Here is a 25,638-nt window from a genome sequence, read left to right on the forward strand (position 1 = left end):
TTTCAGAGGTGGCCAGATACAAAGTGTGCAGTGCTGGAATTGACTCATGCTGTAATCAAGGATGAAGGTCACTGGGATTAAGGGTGTGAGTCCTATCTGTCCTAAGTAGCCTGGATAAGATATATAGAGGAGTGTTGCTACCTTCAACTCCATGAATGGTTTCTCCTCTACAATGCCTTCTGCCATACTACCTTACCCTGGAACTAGTGGATTATGGACTGAAGCCTTTACAAACTGTAAACTAAATAAATCCTTTCCCCTTTAACTTTGAATGTCAAGCATTTTGTCAAAATGTAACAAAAGAACAAAAGTACCAAAATAAAAGTAACTAAGACACAACTCATCATTTTAGATTCTGTGTTGTAGAGATACATTCTAACAGATTTGTTTTTTAAAGTCCAGCTTTCTAAACCACCTTCTATTCCCAGAAAAACTGTCAATACCTGGCAAGGGTTTACCAAAAAATTAGAGGAAAAATGTGATTCTTTGATATTCACAAAGATTTCCAAGTATAGGAAAAACAATCAACAATTGAAAAAATGTCTTCTTCCCATAATGCTCCGTGCTTAAACTTCATCAAGCATCAAACAGCAATGTGCTAAGCACGTAATACGCATGACACTGGAACACCACGACCAAAATAATCTATTTCTTTGTAAATAAACCCCAGAAAAAAAAATAGTTCCTGTTTTGTAATTTATGGTAAGATTCATAAAGCTCCTAGGCAATATATTCCTAAAATGCTGAGTAAAAGATGACTATTTTTCCTTATTATACATAGCAACAGGACTAACACTTGAGCCTGTACAGGAAGCGGACATGTACAGTATTGCATGTGCTGCCTCCCAGTACACCTGGTCAGAACACTGTGGGTGCACAGAACATGACTTGCCACCCAGAAGTAACAATCCCACAAACTGTCCTAGTCTCCTTTAAAATGATGAATATAGAGCTAAGGATGTAGCCCACTTCCCCGGTTCAATTCCCAGTACCAGAAAAACAACAACAATAGACTAATTTGTAATCTGCTTAAAACAATTCTGGGCACACTGCATCTATAACAGGGCTCTCAAAGTTGGCTGCCCTGTGTTCACAGGAAAGGAAGGTTTAATGAGCCTCAAGAGAGAGGTTCAGCCTCATGGTTTCCTTCATCCAAAGAGAAGAGGCTGCTGATTGTTTTTTTTTTTTTTTTTACCCATCAATACATTACTTAATAAAGCCTGCATCTATATTCCACACTAACCTGACACTGCTTCAGTGGTGCATCAGAGGCAAAAATGAAATTATCTTCCTCCCTCACCTCTCCCTTTGTTTGTTTGTTCATCCTCTATACCTACAGTCAGGGAATCCCCCTGATTTTCTCAGATGTACAGAAAAAAAAAAATCTTCTCCTCGAAGCTTTGGCAAAAGATGGGCATGATAACTTGGGGGAAAGTACTAAAGCAACAGCCCCACCTGTGCAACCTAAAATCATTAAATATTGTCTCCATTTGGTGCTGGTGTCAGTCAAACACATAAAACTCACTGTATAGATCTACTCTGGCATACTTCCACAGAATGCTTAGTTCTTTTGGCAGTCACATGAGAAAGGAGAAAATGAACCCCAAAAGTCATTATCCTCTCTGCTGATCCCTCTTCTGCAAATGAAAGTAGTGTTTCATACCTATACTTCTCATTTTATTCATGACCAGCTCACCAATGACAGTTTCTAAAAGCCCATCACATTCCATGTTATGTTCTGGACGTATGGTCCCTGTCCTACACAAGAGTTCACTCCAGTCTGTCGGTAAGAAGACGCTGCCCCCAGGGTGATTTCTGGCAACAGCAAGAGATTAGAGCAAAGAGCAAAGGTGGCCTGGTGTGGTCAAGAAATGCTCCCCAGAAAAGGTAATACTGCTGGAGAAAGGAACATAATACAACACAAATAGGCTACAGGGGAAAAACAGAACAGAATTCCAGGCACACTGTTCTGTGTCCAAAGGTCTCATTAGGAATTCTGAGCCTGGCTTTTCTTAACTGATGGCCATGAGAGTTTAAAAGGGCATAAAGAAAGATAACAAATTTTTTAAAAAACATTGCTTCTCAAACTGTGATCCACTAGATACTTTTAGAAGCCCATGGATGATCTGGTAGAAAACCTGAAAAGTGGAGGATTTCAAAGAAAGAATAGAGAGATCTGGCAGCACCCACCCACACACCACCACCACCACCACCACCACCACCACCACCACCACGTGGAAATCAAATTCTGAACAGTGCTGACAGTTAACAATCCTGAATTCCAATCTCCCTGCAGTTCAGAATCTGGGACTACAGGCAAGTTTCTTAACTTTTCTCTGAGCCATAATTTTTTTCCTCATCATTCAAATGGAAATAATGTCAGTCATCAGATGAAATGAGACAATGTAAGTAAACTATCTATTTAATAGCTTCCATATAGATGTTCAAAAAATGGTGACTGATGTAATCACGTGAAAAGAGAGAAAGAAAGATTGCATATTTAGATATAAGAGACTAACAAACTGCGGGGACTCCAGGAGAAGAAAGTTAAGGATCTGTCTTGCATGTCTGGTTGCTATATTTTAACTCTGGTAAATCACTGAGGTTGTTAAAATGGAAGAGACCTGGTGAATACCTACCTAGCTTAGTTGCAAATATCAGGAGAATCTTTGTACTCCTGCTTTCAAAGGGGCATAGTAACAACCAAAGGAAAGATATCTTCTTCAGTCTAGGAGAAAGATGAAAAATCATTTTTTATTCACTTGGATTCCACTGCATATGCTGTCCATAGCGTCTGCAGCGTAGGGCTGGCAAAGAAGCTCTTCAACAAGCTTTTCCAAAGAAGACACGAAAATAATTCAGATGTGTTATATACATGTATCAACTCTCCACTATGAATGTACTCCTTATGTGCCGCAAACATATACTAACAAAAATTTTAAAACTTAGAAGCACTTCTTAAATGTCTTTGTACTAGACACTCTCAGGGATCCTTTTGGGGTCTTCTACTCACTAAGCAAAAGGAAAAGCTTCAGTCTGTCATGTATAGGAGACTTTATTTCACAACTGCAATGAATCTACAAAGGTCTAATAGAAAAACTTTATCCCTTTTCTCCAGAAGGCTAAGATGTATGCATGTTATCACCCATGCCCTAGCTTATCCACTTTTTCAAACAAAAACAGCCTCTGTGTACTTGCTAGGTACACAAAGTGCCAAGTATATAATCACTGACCTTGAAGGGTTTACAGTTTAAAGCAACAAAAAGATGAATATCACAGAGAGACTAAAACAAATGCCACAAAGTAATACAAAGTACCATGAGAATAAAACTAACCTGGACTTCCATAGAGCTGGGCTAGGATTTAGATAAAAGTCACCAGGGGCAATGCAGAGATGTCCCAGAGACATTCAGCACAGCTCCACCTGACTCACATGGTTCTGAGAATGCCTGTTACATTTGGAAATGGGAAGCCTGCTTGCTTCCCATTAAGATAGATAATTTAACACGGCCTCCGTTCAAAGGAGAATAGAGATAGGCAGATACTGGAATTGTGAAGGGTTTTGAAGTCAAAGGAAAGAGTTGGCTTTGTTGATTACATGACCACTATGCAACCTGTGGTATTCAGACACCTGTAAAGAAGAAAAGAACCCGGACTGTTGGGAGCCATTGAACACACGTGCATGGTTGCAGCATGGCCAGCCATGGCCAACCTCAAGAACAAAGAGACACCACAAAGGGCAAGATAAGACTACAGATGCCGACCCCTGGTTCCAACCCCAATTAACAATATAGAGCCACAGGCACCTCATTCCTGCTATTTCCCACCACAAATGTTGTCATGGAGATATGACACTTCTTTTAAATTAGCATTGAATACCATTTGGAGAAATCATTGCAGGGACTCTCCAAGTCCTTCTTGACCAAGCTCTTTCCTCAGTATCCCATCTCCTTTTTTTTGAAGCCCTAATAAATATGGGCCATCCAGAGCAGCTCTTTGTCTCAGACCCCAGAGTCTCAAACTCTGCTGGAGGGTTTTAACTCTCCTGGAACTCTAAAATCATACCACTTGTCTCATCTTGGCCAGGTCCTCAATACAGGACCTTATCAGATTAAAAAAAAAAAAAACCCTCATATGGCATTGGCATAGGTTCAGGTTTGACGTCCCCTGCTCCCTTGGCACAGGAGATTAAATCCAGGGTCTTCACACTGAACTACATCCTCAGCCAGACTTTCAAATGTACTTTACATTATGAGAGAGGGTCTCACTAACCTGCCCAGACTGGGCTCAAATGTACTTCAGCCTCCAAAAGCACTGCGATTATGGGAATGTGCCACCATATCCAGGTCTCTTAATGGCCCTAAAGCTTTTTGTTCTTTTTCTACATGGACATACAAGTTCTTTTCTTGCCTTAATTTATCTTTTGTGTGTGTGTGTGCTGGGGATCAAACCCTGGGCCTTCTGCATGTAAGGCATGAGCACTACCACTGAGCCACATCCCTAGCCCCTATTTATCATCTTTGTAATCAGTCTTTGCCCTTTCTGTTTCCCTTCCCTGAATCACAGAAATTAGGCAAACATGGAGATTTTGAGGAAATGTAAAGGGCATGGGGTAGGGGGAGGAACCTGGATCCAAATCCGTTAGCCTTAGTCATTCAGCCTTCAGTGAGGTCATCTTTCTTCACTTCAACCCAGTTCTCCCCACTGGGTTTCCTGATTTGTACCCACTTACCACTTAATCTTGGTAGCTTTTGAAGGCCATTTATGTTTTCATTTGCATTACATACAGAATAGCCTGTTTCCAATTGTGACCTTGGTGCCACGCAGTCCCATTTTACCTTCTCTAGGATCAGACTTAACTTCTGGTGTCAAACATACCAAGAAAGAACAAATGAATGAGGGAACAAATGAATGAAAGAAGGAAGAAAGGAAAGAAAGAGAAGAAAGACAAGAACAAAGAAAAAGAGGAGAGAGAGAGGGAAAGACAAAAAATTCCACCTCCAACACAGTCGGCCAATATGGTCCAAGCGAGCCGACATACACAGGGCCCCTTCCCTCTCTTCACCGTCCTCACACCCTCTGCCTGGACAACTCCGTTCTTACTTCAGATCTGATGGCAAATGTCCTGTTTCTCCCTACATCATCCAGTCAAAATCTCCTCTCCTCCCCTCTCCTCCTCTGCCCCCACTCCCCTCTCTTCTCCATTCCTATTAGGAGGTTTGGATACTTCTGCCTCCTCGTTCAAGTGACATTTTAAAAGGTTTCTTTGCCTCCTAAAATATATTTCACATTGAATAACAGCCGTATGTTGTATTAAGGGAAGGAAAACACTGGGAGGCAAGCAGGAGCACAGAAGGCAGATGCACAGGCTCCCGAGGCCAGGTGAGTTGTTACCACACCCACCTTTCCTGTGCTCAAGGCTTCTCTCTCATCCTTCACACCTCTTAAAGATCATTAACTCGCTTGCCATTATCCAGCGCACTCAGTTTCATGGAAGAAAGGTCACACAGCCATAGGAAATGTGGAGGCCTCTAGTCATCCCACAGGAGAGGAATAAGGCCTTTACCGGGGGCGGATATATCACCAAATTGAAGCCAGTCTAGAGCTCGCCTAGAGGAGTGGTGGGTTCACTATGCGTGGCGGGCACCTAAGAAGACAGAAACTGTGGAAAGTCTCAGACTAAGCATTTATCCAGCTCTCAAGGCCTGACCATTATGAATACTGGCCATAAACTATATCCTGCACCCGTTTCATTGGAGCCCCTCAGTCTCTCATTCGCCCTCGTCTCCCTCTGCGCCTCACCTGTACCTCCCTCAGGACCTCAAGCTCAGCAAGCCTTCTAGGTGCAAGCGTTAGCACTGCCCGCCAGGCTGCTACTGGCTGGGGTGTACGTCTGGGCTGTGCGCCCTCCAGAAGTAGCCTGCGACCCTTCTTGGTTTGCGTGCTGCTTCCACCCCGCCTCCCGTGCTTATTGTACCAGTTGCCCCGTCTGATCGAAGCCTCAAACGGGCAAAATGGAAGGGAGAAGAAAAAAAGAAACGCATTTCACAAGGACCTAAGATAACCCGCTGCCCCTCTGGTAGTCCCCACGCCCACTTCTTGTCCCCAGTGGAGCTAGCGGCGCGGGTAGAGAAGAAAAGGGGAGCGCAGTGCGCCAGGTCCACAGCGGCACACAAAGCCCTTCACCTTCTCGCCTCGCAAGCTCCTCCCCAGCTTGGTTTGGCCGAGGGTTTCCGATGCCCTCTTCGGTGGGCGGTGGGACGATCCGCTCCCTCCAGCAACGCCGTCTCCTCCCTCAAATCTGCACCTCCTCCTCCTTTCCGCCCCTTGCCAAGGAACCCTGAGGGACCTCAGATCTCACCCTAGGAGCGCGAGAGCACCTCAAACGCCCAGGGACCCTGAACCCGCAGGGTGGCAGACAACGGTGCAGTCTACGCCGCGCCAAGGCAACCCAGCGGTGCAGCCAGCACTCTCGGGCACACACCGCGTCCCTGCAGTGGCCAGGTCAGCTCCCTCGCAGCCCCAGCCCTCGGCGGTGGACGAGCCCAGCCACAGCCGCGCTCCTACCTGCGGTGAGGCAGGCGCGGGAGCAGTCAGGGCACCGCGCGCCCTGGCCCGGGCCCCGCACCGCGGCGCGTCTGCCCTTGTGCTGCGGTGGCGGCGCTGCAGCTGCCGCTGGCTGCCTGGCTCGCTGGCAGACGCGCTGGCCGACTGGCTGGCTGCCCGCTGACTCCTCACTGGGGCTTCCTGTAGGGCTGGACAAAGGACATTTCCTGGGAGGAGCAGGGAAATGTTCCCAGCATGCCTCTATTTGTAGTTCGCGGGGACTTCCTGCCACCACAGCAGTAGCCGCGGCCAGGCTAGGACACGGGTACTGGGGCAGCAGCGTCCGCTCCCTACCTAAGCGCGGAGTGGAAGGAACGGACGGTGCACAGTGCCTGGTCCGCCCTGCGCCAAGGGGCCGGAGCCGCCGCCTGCAGGAGCATAGCGTGCGCGCCCAGCTCCTGGCTCTGCGCGAAGTCCAGGTTGGACCCCCATGAACTGTCGTTTTTGAGGGCTCTCTGGAAGGAACGGTCTTTCCTTTGGAAATGGTTTGTGGTGGGTTCCCTTTGAACTGACCTTTTTTTTTAAAGCAGTTTTTTGTTTTTGTTTGTTTGGTTTTGGTACACTGTGGGAATGCTGGTGGGCTCAGATTAAAACCTGACTCCTCACCAAAAGTGGAGGTTCCTTAAAATCTTGGCGTTTTTGTCCTTACACTCACACTGATTGTTTCCAGATCTTGACCTAGTGACATTCCTCGGTATGAGGCTTGCCTTGGCCCAGCCAAATAAAAGCAATTGAAGAAAATGCATTGCATGAATTAAACATTAGACATGTAAAATAGACCTGGACTTTGCTCATCTTACTCTCATTCAACTTTAGGATTCAGCTCCCCTGGGTCCCGTGGGGCAGAGGAAATGGCCACCCTATATTTAGTGAGTGTCTTAGGAGGTGAGGAGTGAAGAAGCAGGACACTGGCTGCAGGAGAACACTTGCAGCCCAACAAGGCTTTGTAACATCCTCCCCAGGTTCTTGTCCTTTTCTGAAACTCAGAACCCTTGTGGGAAAACTAAGGAAGGGCTACATAGAGACAAAATGACTAAAAGCTGTAAGTGTCTCAAGGAAAACGAGCAGAATGTAGTGTAGCCCAAATGAGAAAAGGTGACTTCTAGGGTGCTGTGAATGTGTTTGAAAAATGAACAGAAAGTCACAATCAACTGTCATTTTCACTTGACATCTCACATTTTGTATGTTCCTGCATGAGGACATTTAGGTGAGGGTCTTAGTTTACATTTAAGAAAGGGTGATCCACCAGACATGGTGGCACTTGCCTATAACCCCAGCACAGGGGAGGTTGAGACAGGAGGATCAAGAGTTCATGGTCAACCTGGGCTACATGATGAGTGCAAAGCCAACCTGTACCGTATAGTGAGACCCTGCTAAAAACAGTATTTACTACGGAGAATGGTGTAATACAGTGATGTCAAACCTTGTAGAGCTTCAACAACACAAACCGCCCACTGTGGTACATATGATATAGGTTCACCACCACTGGCGTAGTAGTTCTCCTTGTGTAGTGATCTTAACTACATACCAGGTGGTTTAGTTTAATATGTAGAATGAGTGAGAAGGGTGCAGATAAGATTGTATATCTCCCAGAAGTTCCTACCACTCTTGACAGTCCATGTAAATCAATTACGTTGTGATTCCTGCATTTTCTGGAGCCTACCAATTACTACTTCTTCCGTTTGCAGCCTGCCAACATTCCAGTGAAACTCCCCAATTTTCCTAAGAAAGAGTTTATAATTATTTGTCAAATCAAGTGGCCTCATAGTGTTCAGATGTTAGCCTTGCCTGTCGCATTTAACATTATCTACTGTGTCCCACCTTGTTGAAGCTATTTTCAGCCTAGCTTCTCATTCTAAACACCCTTCTTCTTGCGTCCTACACTTCTATTTTCTTTTTAAGATACAAAGTTTCCAACTCATTATCCTCACCCTATGCCAAACCTGTCCAGGCTCTTTTGTTTCCAGTCTCAGTTTATTCTTATTCATTTATCATTTCAACAAAGACTTACATAACCCATTAAATTCAGCAGTAGGATATCACTGACTACAAGCTATGCCTGACCCTCCAGGAGCTCACACCCCAGTTAAAAAGATAAACAATCATTACACAGAAATGAGCTAATACAGGTTTATACACAAGTTGACAAGCTTCGTTCCCTGAGAAGCAGGATTGGCTCCCAAGTAATAGTAATGGGAATAGGGAGGAGAGAACGGAGACAGTAAAGAAGCACACTTACTGTGTGAAGTTTGGTTTTGGAGGGATGATACTGGGAAGGAAGTGTGATCAAAGGAAGGTTTTCTGTTTGTGGTGATTTTGTTTGGCTTTTAAGAAGAGATCCTTGGGAATGGTCACATTCTAAAGGAAAAGTTCTGGGAGCCTGGTAGGTGGTAAAGTCAGAGGAGAGAAAAGCAATTAGCACTCAACAAATATTTGTTGAATTACCAAATTCCTGCAACTTAGAATTGCCAGGCATTGCTAAGATTGAAATGTATAAACTGCACCTTCCCACTTAAAATGTGCAGAGCCTGAGACCACACAGGAAAGGCGCTCCTTTCTCCCTTGTCAGTTGACCTTCCCTGTCCCTCAGGTCCTCAGGAAAAGCTAACACACAAGTAAGTGAATAGATTGGAAAGTACACAGCAACTTTAGAAGAGTACACTTTTAACCCTGCAGATTTTGAGTTTATTTTTAAATTAAACATTTTACCCTTGGCTTTTTTCCATCTTTTGTTTTTTTCTTCATCTTTTAGAGGTAGAAGAGATAACTGTTCTCATCATTACCTTTCAAAAGGGGGGACAATTTGCCAACAATTTTTTTAGGTAAAAAGTTCTGGATTTAGTTTGTAGTATTATTATTGTTGTAGGTGGACAGGAAGTATGATATATTGATAGGTGTTATGACAGAGACAGTAGCATGGTGGAAATCCTCCCAAGTACAAAGTCTTATCCTGGGTATCACAATTTGGGATGTATTTGACCTTGTAATTGTCAGGGACATACTGATTTTCTTCCAGTTATCCACATTAAATCTGATAAATCCCCACCTCTTTGAATGGAAATATTTTGGTGGCCAGAGAACCTAAACTTTCCTGCTTAGGACCAAAACCACTTGCTTTCCAAAGGCCACCCACAAATCTGTCAGGAGCCTAGATTGAGGACAACCCAAAATACACATCTACTTTAAAGAGCTGTCTCAAGTGCTCATAGGATCTTAGGACAGCCCATATTAGCAGTGACCTATGCACACTACTGAAGAGCCCGCTGTTTACAGCCATTGCACACCAGGCACACATGAGTAAAGGAATCCAGTTATTGGCATTTTTTTAAATTTTTAAAGTATAAAGGAGATACATGTTATTTTTCTTAACCCTGTGAGCATCCATCGACCCTTTTCTTTTGGTAACAGCACCTTTGAAAAGTAACTCCCTTTTCACTCTTTCTGTTCTTGTGGTTTAGAGAAGGGCAAAGTCTCACCTCCACGTCCAGTTAGGTGGTAGGCATGTGATAAAGACCTGTCAAGCCAATTCCAGTGCTGTAGGAGGGGTAAAATGTTAAAGGAACAAAAGCCAGGAAAGGTTTTGCATGTGTGTGTGCGCGCGCACACGCACCAGACAGAGATACAGAGAAAGAATAGAGACACAAGCAAATCTTTCTGACATTGTTTGATCATACTTAAGCCAAGATACCCCTAGATCTTATGTTTACCAAAACAAAACCTTTCATTTAAACCAAAATAAGTAATGGAATAATACATAGCTACAAAAAATGGCAAATTTGAGACATCTGTACGAAAATGGATGCACCGGGAAAGTATAATGTTGAGTGAAATAAACCAGACACACAAACTTAAATACCATATGGTCAAGAATGGCCTGAACTACATAAAAAGACCCTGTTTATTTTTTTTAAAAAATACTGTACATACCCTTTATTTGAATGAGGCAAAAGTACAAACAAAAAAGTGATAAACAATGGATAGAAAAGGACAAGGGAATGGATCTGTTGTAATAGGAAAGTAGTCCAAGGGAATGAAGGTGAGAGATGAAGAGGAGGGGAAAGGAAATAAGAAAAATAAAGGTGTGCTATGTACAGGACCCTAATAATCCCAATTAATGTAAACACTATATACCATAGCATTAGCTAAGAGAAATAATATCAGCAAGAATGAAAACTGAGATAGGGGAACTGGAGGGAGAAATATGGTGTCACATGTATATGTAATCATTCCCCAAGATGATTGTAAACTACATGAACTGCAAACATGTACAAATAAAATTTTTGATTTTTTTAAATTTCTCTTTAAGGCTCAAGCTATTTTGAGTTAAGCTAAAAGGGTTCTGTAGAGTGTACATGGGATGATGCAGCATAGCAACTGACTGGGTTGAGGAAGAGTGAGGACAGGAAGACTTCCCTGTTTCAGGCGAGGGAGCTGAAATTCTTTGTGATTTGGTAGCCACAAAACTGAAGGAAAGGCCTCAGGTCCTACCATTTCAGAAGTGGGGTTTGGATTAACAAATTTCAGGATTTTTTAGAGGGTTTGGAGTACTAGAAACCTGGCCAAGATCCCCAATCGCCCAAATGAGTGTATTGCAAAGGCTTAAATAAATAAAACAAGTGATATGACTTTAGGGCCCCAGGAGGATTAAAACCCTCTAGCAGACTTCAAGACTGGGGGCTGAGACAAAGAGCTTCTCTGGGTGGCCCACATTTATTAGGTCTTTTAAAAAAGGACATAAGATACTAAGGAAAGGGCGGGGTCTGAGCAGGACCTAAGAGTCACCTCAACAACTTCCCCAAATGATATTTTGTGCTAATTTAAAAGAACGATGTTATCTCTATGATAACACTTGTTGTAGGAAATATACAGCAGAAGTGAGATGCCTGTGGCTTCGGTCTCTATCCTGACAGCTGGAGTTGGGGCCAGATGTCCTCAGCTGTGGCCTAATCTTGCCCCTTGAGGTGTCTCTTTGTTCTCGGCTTGGCCATGCCTGGCCCTTCTGCACCCCTGCACATGACTTCAGTTCCCGGCTTCAATGGCTCCCAACACTGGAGGTTATTTAAAGTTTTATAAAAGATGTACAGAAAGAGGCATGATGATGTTGAAACTGGACTACATAGAAGCAGAAAGGAAGAAATGATAGCGTGGCTAAAATGTGCCCTTTCTGCTTGTAGTCAGGAAACTCAAATGATAAGACATCAAAATTGCTCCATACCAGGTTAGAAAAATTGAATTTTCTGTCCTTTGTACAGTGACAGGAAATATATGAAGGTAAAACTGATGATAGCAGCACCATCTCCTAGATTTTCCTCCTGCTATACCATCCTTGTCTGAGGAAGGGAAGAATTAACCCCATTTTAAATAGGGTGATCATATAAGGTATCATCTAAAATGGGACAATTTTGAGAGTGAATAGAGGTGCTAATAATAATTACATTTAGATGACAGCTCTAATTTAGGTCACCCTAATTAAAACACCTATCCACTAGGACACAACTTGCATCAAGAAGTCAATTCATTAGTCTCTCTTACCCCCAATTAATTACTTCATATTGCCCCTGGCAGAGACCAGGAAGTCTTCCGTTAAAGCGAGACTGAAGAAGGAAAAAGACTTCCCAGACCAGGGTTCAGAGTGTAAGTGAATGCTGTGCTTCTGAAATACACACAGTAGCAAGACCTTGCTAGAGTACTTCCATCTCAAAAAGGGGAAATCTCCTTAATTCTCACCAGAGCTGTGGTCATAGATGAAAACAACCAGTAAGAATCCTTCCTAAGAGTCAAACTGAAAGTAATTAAATTGGACGAAACTTGGGTTCCCTTCAGGACAGATAATTCTTGCCATTTCTAATTAGTACAATTTAAAACTTCTTACAGGATAGTTTCGTTGATTATTGTTTATCCCCTCCTTTGCTTTCAAGTAAGCATGTTATTTTCCCCTCCACTACTTTACACTATAAGGGAACTGACTTAATTTGTAGTTTAACTATAGGCAATCAGGGAAAATGAAAATCACTTGAATACCATGGACAAGGATGGGAATACAGCCCAAAGACTCTCGTCAAAGGATCCCTATCTCCCTGTTGGAATTGTTGGGAATAGGGCAGGTACACTGGTACACATCTGTAATCTCAGGTACTAGGAACATGAAGGTAAGAGGGTTGTAAGTTCTAGACTGGGGCAGTTTAATAATGCTCTGTCTCTGTGACAACAACCTAAATCTGAACATGCTGAAAAACGTACCCTGCATGTAGAGTTGATGCAAAGAAAAGGAAATCAAAGAGATGGAGAGATGGGGAAAAAAGGAGGGAGGCAATTGAATTCTTCAGTTCAGTCATTTCTAATCCTTGTACTTTTTAGTCCTGTAAACCATTAAATTCCTCTTCTCTGACATTTTGTTTATTTATCTAGTATGAATTGGAATTCTGCCTAATTCAACAGAAATAGATCTGAATAAACTCAGAAAATCTGAATGCTTTTTAATGATTTTTGTAGTGAATTATTCAAGACAGAGTACAGAACCATAAAGGTTAAAGAGGCAGATTTACACAGATAACAGCTATGAAGCAAGCATCCTTTCCCTCAGTAAATGAGCTGTTGTTTCTAGCACTGGCTCCCCGGTTCTAAACGTATGCTAGAGGATTACAGCTGCATGTGACAAACCAACCAACCAGAATGACCATCTGTTAGGACTGAACTGTTGAGGGTCCCACTGATCAATTAATGCCTGGTCAGTTAATTCCCAGGACTCTGAGAAGCTGAAGCAGGAGGATCACAACTTCTAGCCCAGCCTGGGAACTTAGTGAATCTCATCTTGAAATAAAAAATAAAATAGGGCTAAAGATGTAGCTCAGTATACAGCCCTGGATTCATACTGCAGTACCAAAAGAAAAAAAATCAACTATGGCTTAGTTTTTGTTTCATGCATTTTTGCTTGCTTTTTTGTTTCCAGGTGGCATTTACTATTTCTTCATAAGTCCCATGAGGAGTGCAGTAATCGGGAGTTTGCCTAGCATGCATGAGCGCCTGCGTTGGAGCCCAGCTCCAGGAGGATAGGGAGAGTAAAACCTTCAGTCATCTTCAGTATGATCTTCTCTGACCACTCTACCTAGCTCTCTGCTTTTTTCACATTTGAAATGTTTAAACTTTGTTTATCTGGTTTTTGTTTCTCCTTGTAACTAGCAAACAGACTTCATGAGATTAGGTACTAGATTTTTCTTAGTTTTATCCCTAAAGTTTAAAACTCAAATTTTATAGCAGAAATTCAAGAATATTTATTGACCACAACTAACAAATATTTTTATAAGGAAAATATTTTATGAGGAAGTTCCCTCAATGTTAAAATCTCAGAGGTTATGCTTTTTCAAAGTAAAGTTTTTTTTATTAAAGTATAATGTATAAAAGTGAACATTTTGGGCCAAGGATTTAGCTCAGCGGCGTAAGTCCCTGCCGTGCAAGTACACAGTTGTGAGTTCGATCCCTGGTACCAAAAAAAGAAAAAAGAATATTTTATTTATGTTATCAGATTTTGAAATATATCTTGTTCCCCATAAAAGAATCTGAAGAAGAAGAAAGTCAAAGTGTTTCTAATCTGATCAAAAGAAGTGCAAGACATTGAAGGGAAAAGTATCACTAAGGTCAACTGACCTAAGGGCTGGTCTTCAAATAGCCTGCCTCCTTCAATATTTCACCTAGTGAAAGTCCAAAGTCCTTGATGGGCTTCATATAACCATATAACCATATAACTTCTAGTAGGTCAGGGGTGGGAAGAAGAGAATCATCTATTTTGCATTATAGGAAAAGATAGGTTATATAGACCAGCACACAGATTTCCCTGCAGTCCACATTCCAAAGACTGGAAAATATATAGTTCCCTAAGCTTTAACAAATCTGGCTGAAGAGAAACTGTGTTTTCCCTTGAGGCAGGTTCTGCTATGCTGATCAGTAAGGGCTATCAGGGATCTGGCCAAGATCTCCAATCTCCCAAATGAGTATATGGCAAAGGATTAAATAAAAGAGACCAGTGGTATGATTTTAGGACTCCAGAAGGATCAAAACCGTTTAGCAGATTTCAAGACTTTGGAGGCTGAGACAGAGTTTCTCTGGGTGGCTCATATTTATTAAGGCTTCAAACAAAGAGAAAGGATATTGAGGAAAGTGCTGGAAATGAGCAGAACCTTGGAAATCACTTCAAAGACTTCAAGTAGTAAATTAGGCCAATTTAGAACTGTCTCATCTCCATGGTAACATTTACAGTGAAAGTGAGACAGCAGGAGTAAGGTGCAGGCATCTGTAGTGTCTATCTACTTAACTGTGGTTGGAGCCAGGCATCCTCAGCTGTGGCCTTATCTTGCCCTTTGAGGTATCTCTGACATCACAGGCCACTGAAGGTCCCAGCTAGAACCAGTGATTCACAAAGATTCACTTACTATGAATCTGCTCCCATCACCAGGCAAGGGGCCTAGACCGAGGACAGACTCACAGATAAACATAGAAAGCCAATTAGTTAATTTTAAATCCTGCTCAGAGCCTCTTCATAGTGATTTCCAACAAAGAGCCTCAGCCAGAAGAGGAAACATTCCTTCCCATGAAGCAAGGTCCACTACGCTGATCAGAAAGAGTCTTAGTCAGAAGAAAAACTACACCTCCCAGTGATGTAGGCTCTACCATGCTGATGTGTAAGAGCCTCCGCCAGAAGAGAAAATCACACCTTCCCATGAGCTAGCAGGTGTGCAGGCTGAAAAACCAGAAGAGGACTTCTCTCCCCAACCTGCTGATTTGAAGGAGTCAGGGTGAGACGATAGCAACTGAGGGGAAAGGAACAGCTGGATGCTTGTGTTGTTTAATTGACTGCAGGCCTGGCGCTGGAGGTCTGGGCATCTGCTTGGAGGATGGTAGTGCGCATTGTGTCAGCTGTGGAAGATACCATCCTGTCTTATGTTTGAAATCCAGTGTTTTGTTACATTTTAGTTTTATTTTATTCCTGGATCTGGTAATCTGAGCAACTGTTTTGAAGATAGCAATGTGCAGTATTGTTCTCACTGTTTTGTTTTGTTTGGATTTATTGCTTTGTTTTATTCAATGTTATGCTTTGATTGGTTTATTTCCGTTTTGTTTTGTTTTGTTTGATTTTGCTGTGTCTGATGGTACGGACAACTATTGTGAAGATAGCAAGATATATTATGATAGCCTTTGCTGATTACTTATTATCTTGTTTTGAAGTTCTGTACCACTTTCACGGCTGTGTTTTAATTGGCTTTATTCTGTTTTGTTTTGCTGTGTTTTATTCTCTTTACATAGAAGTATAAAAATATAAATAAAACAAATCTGAATCTATTTAATGAAAAACATTAGGTGCCATCTTTAAGATTTGAAACAAAGTGAATGAAGATTCACTTACTATCAATCTGCTCCCATCACCAGGCAAGAGGCCTAGGCCTAGGACAGACTCAGATAAACTTTTTTAAGATTAAAAAAGGGGCCTAGGCCTAGGACAGACTCACAGATAATCTTTTTTAACATTAAAAAATGATCACTATCACTGCTACTTTTCAACTTGGTACTAGAAATCTATACCAACCCAACAAGTGAAGACAATCAAAGGTGTTGTAATAGAGAAGTGAAACTGGTATTTGTAGATGCTCTCATCATCTACACTGAACTTATTATATTCTTTGATTTAATATTCACACATACTGTCTACTTCACAAATAAAGACAATGAAGCTCTGAAAAGCTACATTTACCCAAGACCTTTTATCACCTGGCTCAGAGGACCAATTTAAGTCTAAGAGGTTAGAGTTTATTTATTCTGTATTTATTTATTTATTTATTTTTTGTGGCACCAGGGATCAAACTCACAACCTCATGTTTGCCAGGCTGGCACTTTATGCCACTGAGCTAAATCCCCAGCCCCAGTTTATTTATTCTGAATAGGAATTTAGAGCAAAGGTGTACAGGACAACTGCGAAGTTCATCCATCCATGCCTTCATTCATCCATCTATACCCTTAGTAGCCAAACCCCATCTTAGTGTTCTTCTCTTCCCTGCACAGTGTTCAATGCCAAGCATACAAGATAAAACACAGACCCTAAGAGCAATCTACAGAACAAACCTTGCAATGAAGGCCCAGAAGAAATCGGAGGTGGCTAAGATGACTTGCCCTGGGTGACACCCAATTTGAAGAATGGAGATTTTCTGGAAACTTCAAGAGCAAAGACCTGAGATGCTATTGGGCATGGGTTGGGGCAGGGTGGCTGTTCAGAATGACAAAGGCTGAGACTAGAGAAGTAGGAATACAGCCAGAATGCCATGGTCAGCCTTGGAAGGACTGTAGGCAGCAGATACTGCAATGAGACCCAGCCTAGAAAAGAAAATGTGTGTATTGCCAGACAGATAGAATGAAAAGCATATGACTCAGTCCCTCTGGACTGAATGAGGTAGTAGAGTCAAATAACTTTTTTTTTATTTTTGACACTATACTTTTTAAAATTAATTTTATTGGTACACTTTTGATACACATAATGACCAAATTCATCACAGAGAATTTGTACCTGTACCTCATATATCTTAATTCTTCTTTTTCCCATCCCCTCCCCTCTCTTTAACCCTTTTTCTCCTTCTTTATTTTCAAAAACTTTGTTTCCATATTTTTCTTTTTATTCTTTTTGTTCTTGTTCCCTTCCTTTTCATTCCCCTCATCCCTCTTAATAGATAACAGATATTGGGAAGTAGGAAGAAAATGTTTCTTATACTGTGTCTAACTCAGTGGTGTCAGTTACGACTTCCCTTGGCATGCTGAGTCTCCTGTAACTTACTATAGTTTTTTAAGTAATGCTAGCAAAATTTTATCCTATTCTAAATAAAATTTTGCTGTCATCTGATTGAGTTGACTAGCTCCCCCACCCATCTGATCATCATCTGTACTCTGTGAATCTTATGGCTTCATCATGGGGTTTGTGATCTCCAAATAAGCAGATGTAGCATCAACACAGAGAAATAATAAATTCAATGAAAACAGGCTTTAACAAAAAATGTATACACTTTTCAGGAAATGAAAAATAGTTTAGTGTTTTTTCAAAAGATGATATTGCCTTCATATAGGGTCCCTAGAGGATGTTGTATGTCACAGAACACCTGCTACTGCTGACCCTTAGAGAAAAAACTGAAAATGTATGTGCAGCAATCTCAGTGACCACCGTCACCCAAGAAGTGCGCCTTACTAACAAATGTCTGGAAGCCGATGATCACCACTCTGAGCACCTCTTGTAACTGTGTAGGTCAACAATAATTTTTATTAATCGCATGATGCCTCAATACATTTAGTATTAAAATATTTATACAAATTTTTCTTTTCCTGAAATGTGTACACATTTTTGTTGGATTTTGTGTTTGTGGAGCATTTACAGTGCTAGGAATACACCGGCAAATTACATAGGTTCCTACTGTCAACCAACTTATGGCCGTGAGTGGGTTAAGTAGTAATGACCCTATTTAGTGCCAAAATCAGTAAACATTCACGTTGCTATGTGCTGCCCTTGTTCTATACCCTTTGGTGTATAACTACTGCAGTCGTTTAATACTCTCAACAGCCCTACAAGAGATACCGTTGTCATCATCCTCACCCAGTTCACCTTCCAGTTGGCTTGACCCCTCGAGCAGTGTCACTAAAGTGTCCATGGTCTGACCCCCTTCACTTATTGACATATCAACAAGCCAATATAATAAATGATCTGATGAGATATGTTGCATTAGAAAAGTCTATGTCTATGGTGCTCCTGGCACTTAACCTAGTCTTAGGGATCAGGAAACATTTGATGAGAAAATTTCTAATAATCCTGAAGAATAAAGTGTTAAATAAGTGCAGAGAAAGTGAAGGAGGTGATACTGGGTCCAAGGAATCTTAGGTGCAAAACCCAAAGCCTAGAAACAGCTCGGCATGCAGAAAGTCTGCAGAGCATCCTATCAGGCCAAAGAGAATCCTAGATAAGGAGGGTGGGGGACACTGAGAAGGAGTAGAAGTTCACGTGGCTGCTTTCCAACTTACTTAGTGCTTGGGAGAAATCACTTAGACAAGACAGTGGATCTGATCAGGTTCAGGAAACCCTCAGCTCAAACACTATATCTTTTAGAAAGTACGATAACATTTCTTCTTCAAAACAAAATCAATCACTTTTTGGAGTTGTGAATTTATTTAGATAATTCCTAGAAAACTGTTTCTTAATTAATTACATAAAGTTACATGTTTAATGATTTTTGTTGGAAGAAGTAAAATTGCATTAAAAGTAATATAAATCAGATGATATGATGCATGCCTGTAATCTCAGACATTTGGGAGGCTGAGACACAAGGATTGCAAGTTTGAAGCCTGTCTGGGCAACCTCGTGAGACCTTCTCTTGAAATGAAAAAAAAAAAAAAAAAAAAAACTGAAAGGGATGGAAATGCAGCTCAGTACTACATAGGTTCAATCCTCAGTACTGAAAAATAAACTAATATAAAATTAGCCTCATAAATGGATTAATACTATGGCTGAACTGTGCTTTTCATAGCCAACATTCATTTTTTGAATGTTTACTATATGTGCTATTTGACACCAAAATATACCACAATACAGAAGACAAATTCTTGAGATTGTTGTGTATATATTTCAATAAATTATAAGTGTCCTAACCTGAAAAACATGGTTTCCTGACATGTAGAATATATGAGAGACTTTGTCCAAATGTTTAATTTTATAAATTATAAAGAGGGTAAGTGATTTATCCAAGTTCACATCCCTTAGTTTAGTGCTGTGCTAGGCCACTTGCATAGGCCAGTGCTATTTCTGGGAACACTTTTCCTGTCCCTATAATATGAATCACATAGAAGGGTTTGACAGGAAGTCAAAGAGTAGTACAAGTCAGGATTCTCACTCGGCTATGACTTTTGCAATCTAAATATCTCCCTCTCTCATCAAGTAACAGCTTGTACAGGCCCAACATTATCTGGTTCACAGAAATATCTCCACATTCATTACCACATTTGGACTTCAAGAGGCTTTGGGAAATGACTTGGAAAATATTAATGTATCCATTTTAACTGACTTTTAGATAATTTCAGTGGTGTGAGCACAATTACAAAGTGAAAGCCAAGCTAAGGGTAAGCTTAGTACCTCGGGGCCTCATCCATAGAGGCCCGAAGAGCACTAGAATTAGTCAGAGATTTGGTGCCATTTGAACTTAGTCTTCTACCAATACCTTTGACCCAAGTGATGCAATGTAAATTGGTTCACTCAAGAAGAAATTGCCCAGGCTGGGCATGGTGTCTGAAAACTGTAATCCCAGCATTCAGGAGGCTGAGGCAGAAGGATCACCATTAGTTTGAGGCCAGCCTGACCTACAAAAGTGAGTTCAAGGCCAGCCTGTCATAAATAAATAAAAATAAATAAGTGGAAGAAAGTATCTTTGGATAGAATATAAAAAGACTCCTAGGAAATGGCACGGTGGAGTATGCCAGAAATCTCAGAACTTTGTGGGGCAAGGCAAGGCAAGAGAGTCACAAATTCAAGCCTAGTCTGGGAAACTTAAAGACCCCGTCTCAACATAAAAAAAAAAAAAATTCTTTTAAGGACTGGGGTTGTAGCTCAGTGTGAAGGCTCTGGGTTCAATCCTTTATACCAAAATCATCATCATCGTCCCAGGGCTACGTTTTTGAACTTTTCTAGGACACAACACATTCACAGTTTATAATGTAATAAGTGCCCCGTCTCAATCTCAAGAAGACCTGAAACTGATAGTTGAATTTTGGAGCTGAACCCTATGTGTTATGATAGAGGCAGCGAGTATTTTAAATGCATATTGTAATCCCTTTAAAATATCTACCATGAAGTTATCTGTTTGGAAGACTGAAGTAAAAACTGAAAAACAAAAACTACAGAAATATGATCAAGGTCTTATTGGTATAAAATCCAAAAAATACAACCAGTGTGATGGCACCTGAAAAATACTATATTCATGTACATAGATTACATTATAGGAAGTGTGCCTATGTTCTTGCTAGTAAGGAATTACATAGAAATATTTAGGTTAAATGGTAAAAGTCACCCTTCACTTATCACTAGTGGTCTTGCTGTTGCAATTTAAGATTCCTTTCTTGAAAAATATATCTTAAACGTGTAACTACATACAACTCAGTAAGTCCAACCCTTGTGAGAGTGTCTAATGCTATCAAGTTATAAGTGCAGGAAAAACAATAAAACAAAAGATAATTCCAAATCAGCAATATGTTTTCTGAGGTTAATGGATATACTAAATCCCTTATTTGAGTATCCTTACAGTACATACCTATAATCACAGCTACTGAAAATGTTGAGGTGAGAGACTGCAAGTTCAAGAGTGGTCTAAAAAGTTTGGCCAGAGCTTATCTTAAAATAAATTAAAAAGGACTAGTAGCTCAGTGGTAGAATGTTTGGGTAGTGTTTGTTGCAAAAATTTGCAAAAAAATCATTTATTTGAGCATAAAACATTTTACTTTTACTAATGGAAATAATCAATATTCACATCCTTCTCTATTAAAGGGTATTAATTTGAAAAGACATCAAGTTGCCCAAAATCTTCATCTTCTTCTTTTTCTTTTTTTTTTTTTTTTTTTTTTTTTTTTTTTTTTTTTTGCTTTGTTGTGTTTTGAGACAATGTCTCACCATATGGCCCAGTGTGATACCAAGTCATACTCCTCCTCTCCAGGCCCTAGTAGCTGGGGTCACAGACGTGTGCCACCAGGTCTCACTTTCTCAGCATCTCATTCTGGGCCTTGAGGTTTCTAGTCAGTGCCTGAGCCTCGTTTCTTTTATTCTATAAGGTCTTTTGCTCCCACTCCAAAAAAAGAGAAATTCCTCAGTTTTCACTGTCATATTTCATACCCCTGTGAATGCCTATAGTTCCAGTAGGCTGTGTCAAAAAAAAAAAAAAAACCACTTGTTTTATTGTGTATACATTTTCATTGGCTCATGATGTTTTAATTTGCTGCTTTTGTCTGCCAACAGGACTTGGAGATCCTTTAAGATTTTAATTTTTAATGGATACATCATACTTCTGCACATTTGCAGGTTATGCTGTGATAATTCAATGCAAGTACACAGTGTATAATGATTGAGTCAGGGTAATTTAGCATTCCTATCTACTTAAACATTTGTAATTGCCTTTGTTTGGAACTATTGAACTTCTCTCTACCAATTCTTTTTTTTTTCTTATTTAAAGAAAAAAACAGAAAAAGGGTATAAATAATACATAATTTCAAAAAAATAAACAGTAAGAAATCACTAGTTGATAATTACATATTGTTCTTTTACAAATACTTGTTCAAGTTACAAAACTGAAGCATACAAAGTGGACATTAAAACAGCAAGACTGTAAACAGTTCTGACAACTATCCAACAAAAACTTAGTAATATGGTTATCAATCCTATATACTAAAACATACATGCAGTTTCATCCTTAAGAGTATTTTCTATTTCTCTCTTTTTTACAATATAAATTACACATTTTGGGTTTTATTACTCTTACATTTCTTATTACTTTACACAAGAGACAAAATGTGATATTTATAAATATGAATCTTATTTATTTCACTAATGAGGAGAGCTTCAAGGTGTCTCCATTTGTCTATGAAAGCCTCAAGATGATCCTTTTTTATAACTGAGTAATATTCCATTATATAAGAATACCACATCTTTTTCATCCACTCTGTGGTTGATGGGCATCTTGGTTGTTTCCAAGATCTAGCTATTAAAAATTGTGCCGCTATGAACATGGGTGCACATATATCACCATGATATAACATTTTCAGTATTTCTGGGAAAATACCCAGGAAGGGAAGAGCTGGGTTGAATGGAACTTCCAATCCTAGTCTTCTAAGAATTCTCCATACTGATTTCCATAGTGGTTGCACCAGTCTACACCCCCACCAAAAGTGGAGCAGTGTTTCTTTTTCCCCAAGCCTGGCCAACATTTGTTATCAGTTGGTTTCTTAACGGCAGCAATTCTTTCTGGAGTGAGATGAAATCTCAATGCTGCTTAATTTGCATTTCTAGAATGACCAGTGATGGTGAACATTTCTTCATGTATTTATTTGCTATTGGTATTTCTTCATATGAGAACTGTGTGTTCATTTTAGATGCCCATTTTTGGATAGAGTCTTTGAATTTGGAGAGCTTGATGTTTTTTAATTCTTTATATTTTCAACCCCTTTGTCTGAGGGGTTGCTGGCTAAAATTCATTCCCATTCTGTGGGTTTTCTTTTCACTCATTGGTGATTTCTTTTGAAGTGCAGAAATTTTTCAATAATATGAGATCCCAGTTGTTGATTCTTTGAAGTGTTTCCTGTACAGTTTGCATTGTGTTCATGAATACTCTGCCTACCCCTATGTCTCCAAGACTTGTACCTATCTTGTCTTTCAGTAGATTTAGTGTTTCTGTTTTAATATTCAGATCTTTGATCCATTTAGTTTTGTGCATCATGACAGGCATGGATCTAGCTTCAGTCTTCAGCATGTGAAAAACCAATTTTTCCAACACTATTTACTAAAGAGGCTATTCTTCCAGTGAACATATTTAGCCCCTTTGTCAAATATACGGTGGCTCAGTGTCTTTGTAGTTGTGCTTGCATCTTCTAATCTATTCCATTGATCCTCAGGTCTATTTCTTTGCCAGTACCATGCTGATTTTATCACTGTGCCTTGTAGTATAGTTTCTTTTTTTTTTTTTTTTGTTTTTGAAACAGGATCTCTATGCAGCTCAGGCTTGCCTTCAGTTCACTTTATAGCACAGGCTGGTCTCGAAATCAAAACCATCCTCCTGTCTCAGCCTCCCGAGCACTGGGATTACAGGTGTGAGCCATCATGCCTGGCTGTAGTATACTTTCTGATCATTCTTGGTTTGAAGTTCACATTGTCTGCAAACAGAATAGCTACCCCCACTTTTGGGGGGTTCCTGTTGCATGAAGTATAGTTTTCCATCTTTTGACTTTCAGTTTGTGAGTATCCTTTTGGGTTAGATGGGTTTCTTGTAAACAGCACATGGTTGGATGTTGTTTGTTGATCTATTCTGCCAGTCTGTTTCTTTTAATTAGTGCATTGAGACTATTTACATTAATGGTTATAACTGTTATATGTTGGTTTATTGTTGACATGTTATCTTTCTGCTGTTGCATCTTTATCTTTCTGTTCTGGTGAATTGTCTGCTTTGCTTAGTGGTTTTTTCCTAAGTGTATCTAGACTGTCTTTCAGTATTCTTTGCAGGGTTGGCTTGGTGATCATGTAGTTCTTCAGCTGTTCTTTGTCATCGAAGTATCTTATTTCTCCATCGATTTTGAATGATAGTTTTGCAGGATACATCACCCTAGATTGGAAATAATTTTCCTTTAGGATCTGAAATACTTCACTCCATGCTCTTCTTGACTTTATTGTTTGTGCTGAGAAGTCGTCTGTGATTCTGATAGGTTTTCCTTTATAGGTGATCTGTCTTTTCTCTCTGACAGCTTTTAATATTCTATTTCTATATTGGATTTCTGGGATGGGTGTAGTTTTATTTTGGTTATGGCTATTTGGGGTTCTATATGCTTCACTGATCCTGATGTCAGTTTCCAATCTCATGTTTGGGAAATTTTCAGCTATTACTTCTCTAAATATCCTCTTGACATCCTTAATATTGTCCCCTTCTTTTTCATTTATCCCTGTCAATGTTACATTGTTTTTCTTTGCATCATCTTGCAGCTGTTGAATTGTTATTTCCTGATTCCTTGTTATTTTTAAAAGATCTTTCTTTTCCTGTTCACTAGCTGCAATCTTGTCTTTGAGGTCTGAAATTCTATCTTCACTTTCATTGAAGCGGTTTGCACAACGTTCAATGGAATTTTTGATTTCCTGTATATCTCTTTGCACCTGCTTCATGTATTCTGTTTGTTTCTTATATTGTTCATCCAGGGAGTCTATCTTTTTGTTTAGTTCCTCCAATTTTTTAGCTGTGTCTTCTTTACATATGTTCAGCATCTCTTTCATTTCTTTTATCATTTCTTCTTTTACCTGGGAAATTATTTCTAGTTGAATTCCTTAAAAGCTCACCATAGTTGCTTCTTTATTTCAGTTGCTATTATTTCAGGCATTTCAGGTGTATGGCATATGTTTTCTTCTATGTACTTAGATCCTAAGGTTTTTGGGATGGGCTGGAGGCTTGAGATTGTATTTTGGTCTTTCGTTTTGGCATTTTCCTGTATTTCTGTGTTTCAAGTGTTATTCCAAGGTTTCCCCTGGGCCTGTTGGAAATCCTCTTCTATGATCTCAGCTTCTGGGACTCTGGCCACCCAGTTCCCCAGATTGAGAGAGGGTCACTGGGGGTGGCTCAAGCCCTGCTGAGCTGGTCCAGTGTGGCAGGAAGCAGCAAAGTTCCCTGGTCGGCAGGAGCAAAGATCTTAACTCCCTCCTAGGGCTTGGGATGGTGCAGGGACACTCACCCCAGTCCACCCAGTTTCCAGAGTTGAGAGCACAGGAAAGCAATCCCAAATTCCTGGAGCTGGTCGAGCATAGCAGCCGGAAACTTGATGCAGGCAAGCCCAAGCGCTGCTGAGCTGGTTCCTGTAATATAGTTTCAAGGCAAGAATTCAGATGCCTCCTGCCTTGACTTTGTTGCCCAGAATTGCATTTGTTCTTCTAGGTTTCTTCTGTTTCCAAACGAATTTTAGGAGTGCTTTCTCTAGATCTGTGTGTTAATGGAACTTGAAATGGGGATTGTGTAGAATGTGTATAACAGTTTTGGGAGCATGGCCATTTTCACAGTGTTGGTTCTTCCTAACCAAGAGCAAGGAATATCCTTCCATTTTCTAATATCCTCTTAAATTTCCTATTTTAGCATAGCATAATTTTCAGCATATAAGGCTTTTACAATTCTTAGGTTGATTCCTAAGTGTTTTACTTTTTTAGATGCTATTGTGAAGGGTGATATTTCCATAATTCCTCTCTCCATTAGTTTTTTTGTTTGTGTACAGAAATGTTGTTAATTTTTGAGC

At 40.4% G+C, this 25,638-nt stretch overlaps 1 protein-coding gene and 1 pseudogene across 7 annotated transcripts in view; both read right to left on the reverse strand.

Moving 5' to 3' along the window:
* Nucleotides 1-6,706, reverse strand: part of Znf697 (zinc finger protein 697) — a 30,717-nt gene extending 24,011 nt beyond the window's left edge. For 3 of the 7 annotated variants that reach the window (XM_013142906.3, XM_063256428.1, XM_003479272.5), the window contains exon 1: nucleotides 6,568-6,706. The gene's annotated coding sequence lies outside the window, so the exon portion shown is untranslated. Of the gene's footprint in view, nucleotides 1-2,639; nucleotides 2,729-6,567 lie in introns of all 7 variants that reach the window. The other 4 variants (XM_063256418.1, XM_063256405.1, XM_013142905.3 and 1 more) reach the window with 3 other exon arrangements.
* A 3,095-nt stretch (nucleotides 6,707-9,801) lies between these two features.
* LOC111754316 (small nucleolar RNA SNORA70) lies at nucleotides 9,802-9,927 on the reverse strand (annotated as a pseudogene).
* Nucleotides 9,928-25,638: the final 15,711 nt, after the last annotated feature.

This window comes from Cavia porcellus, unplaced genomic scaffold, assembly GCF_034190915.1.
Source record: "Cavia porcellus strain 051 isolate PalLab524CR breed Dunkin Hartley unplaced genomic scaffold, mCavPor4.1 scaffold_1, whole genome shotgun sequence".
Classification (NCBI taxonomy): Eukaryota; Metazoa; Chordata; class Mammalia; order Rodentia; family Caviidae; genus Cavia; species Cavia porcellus.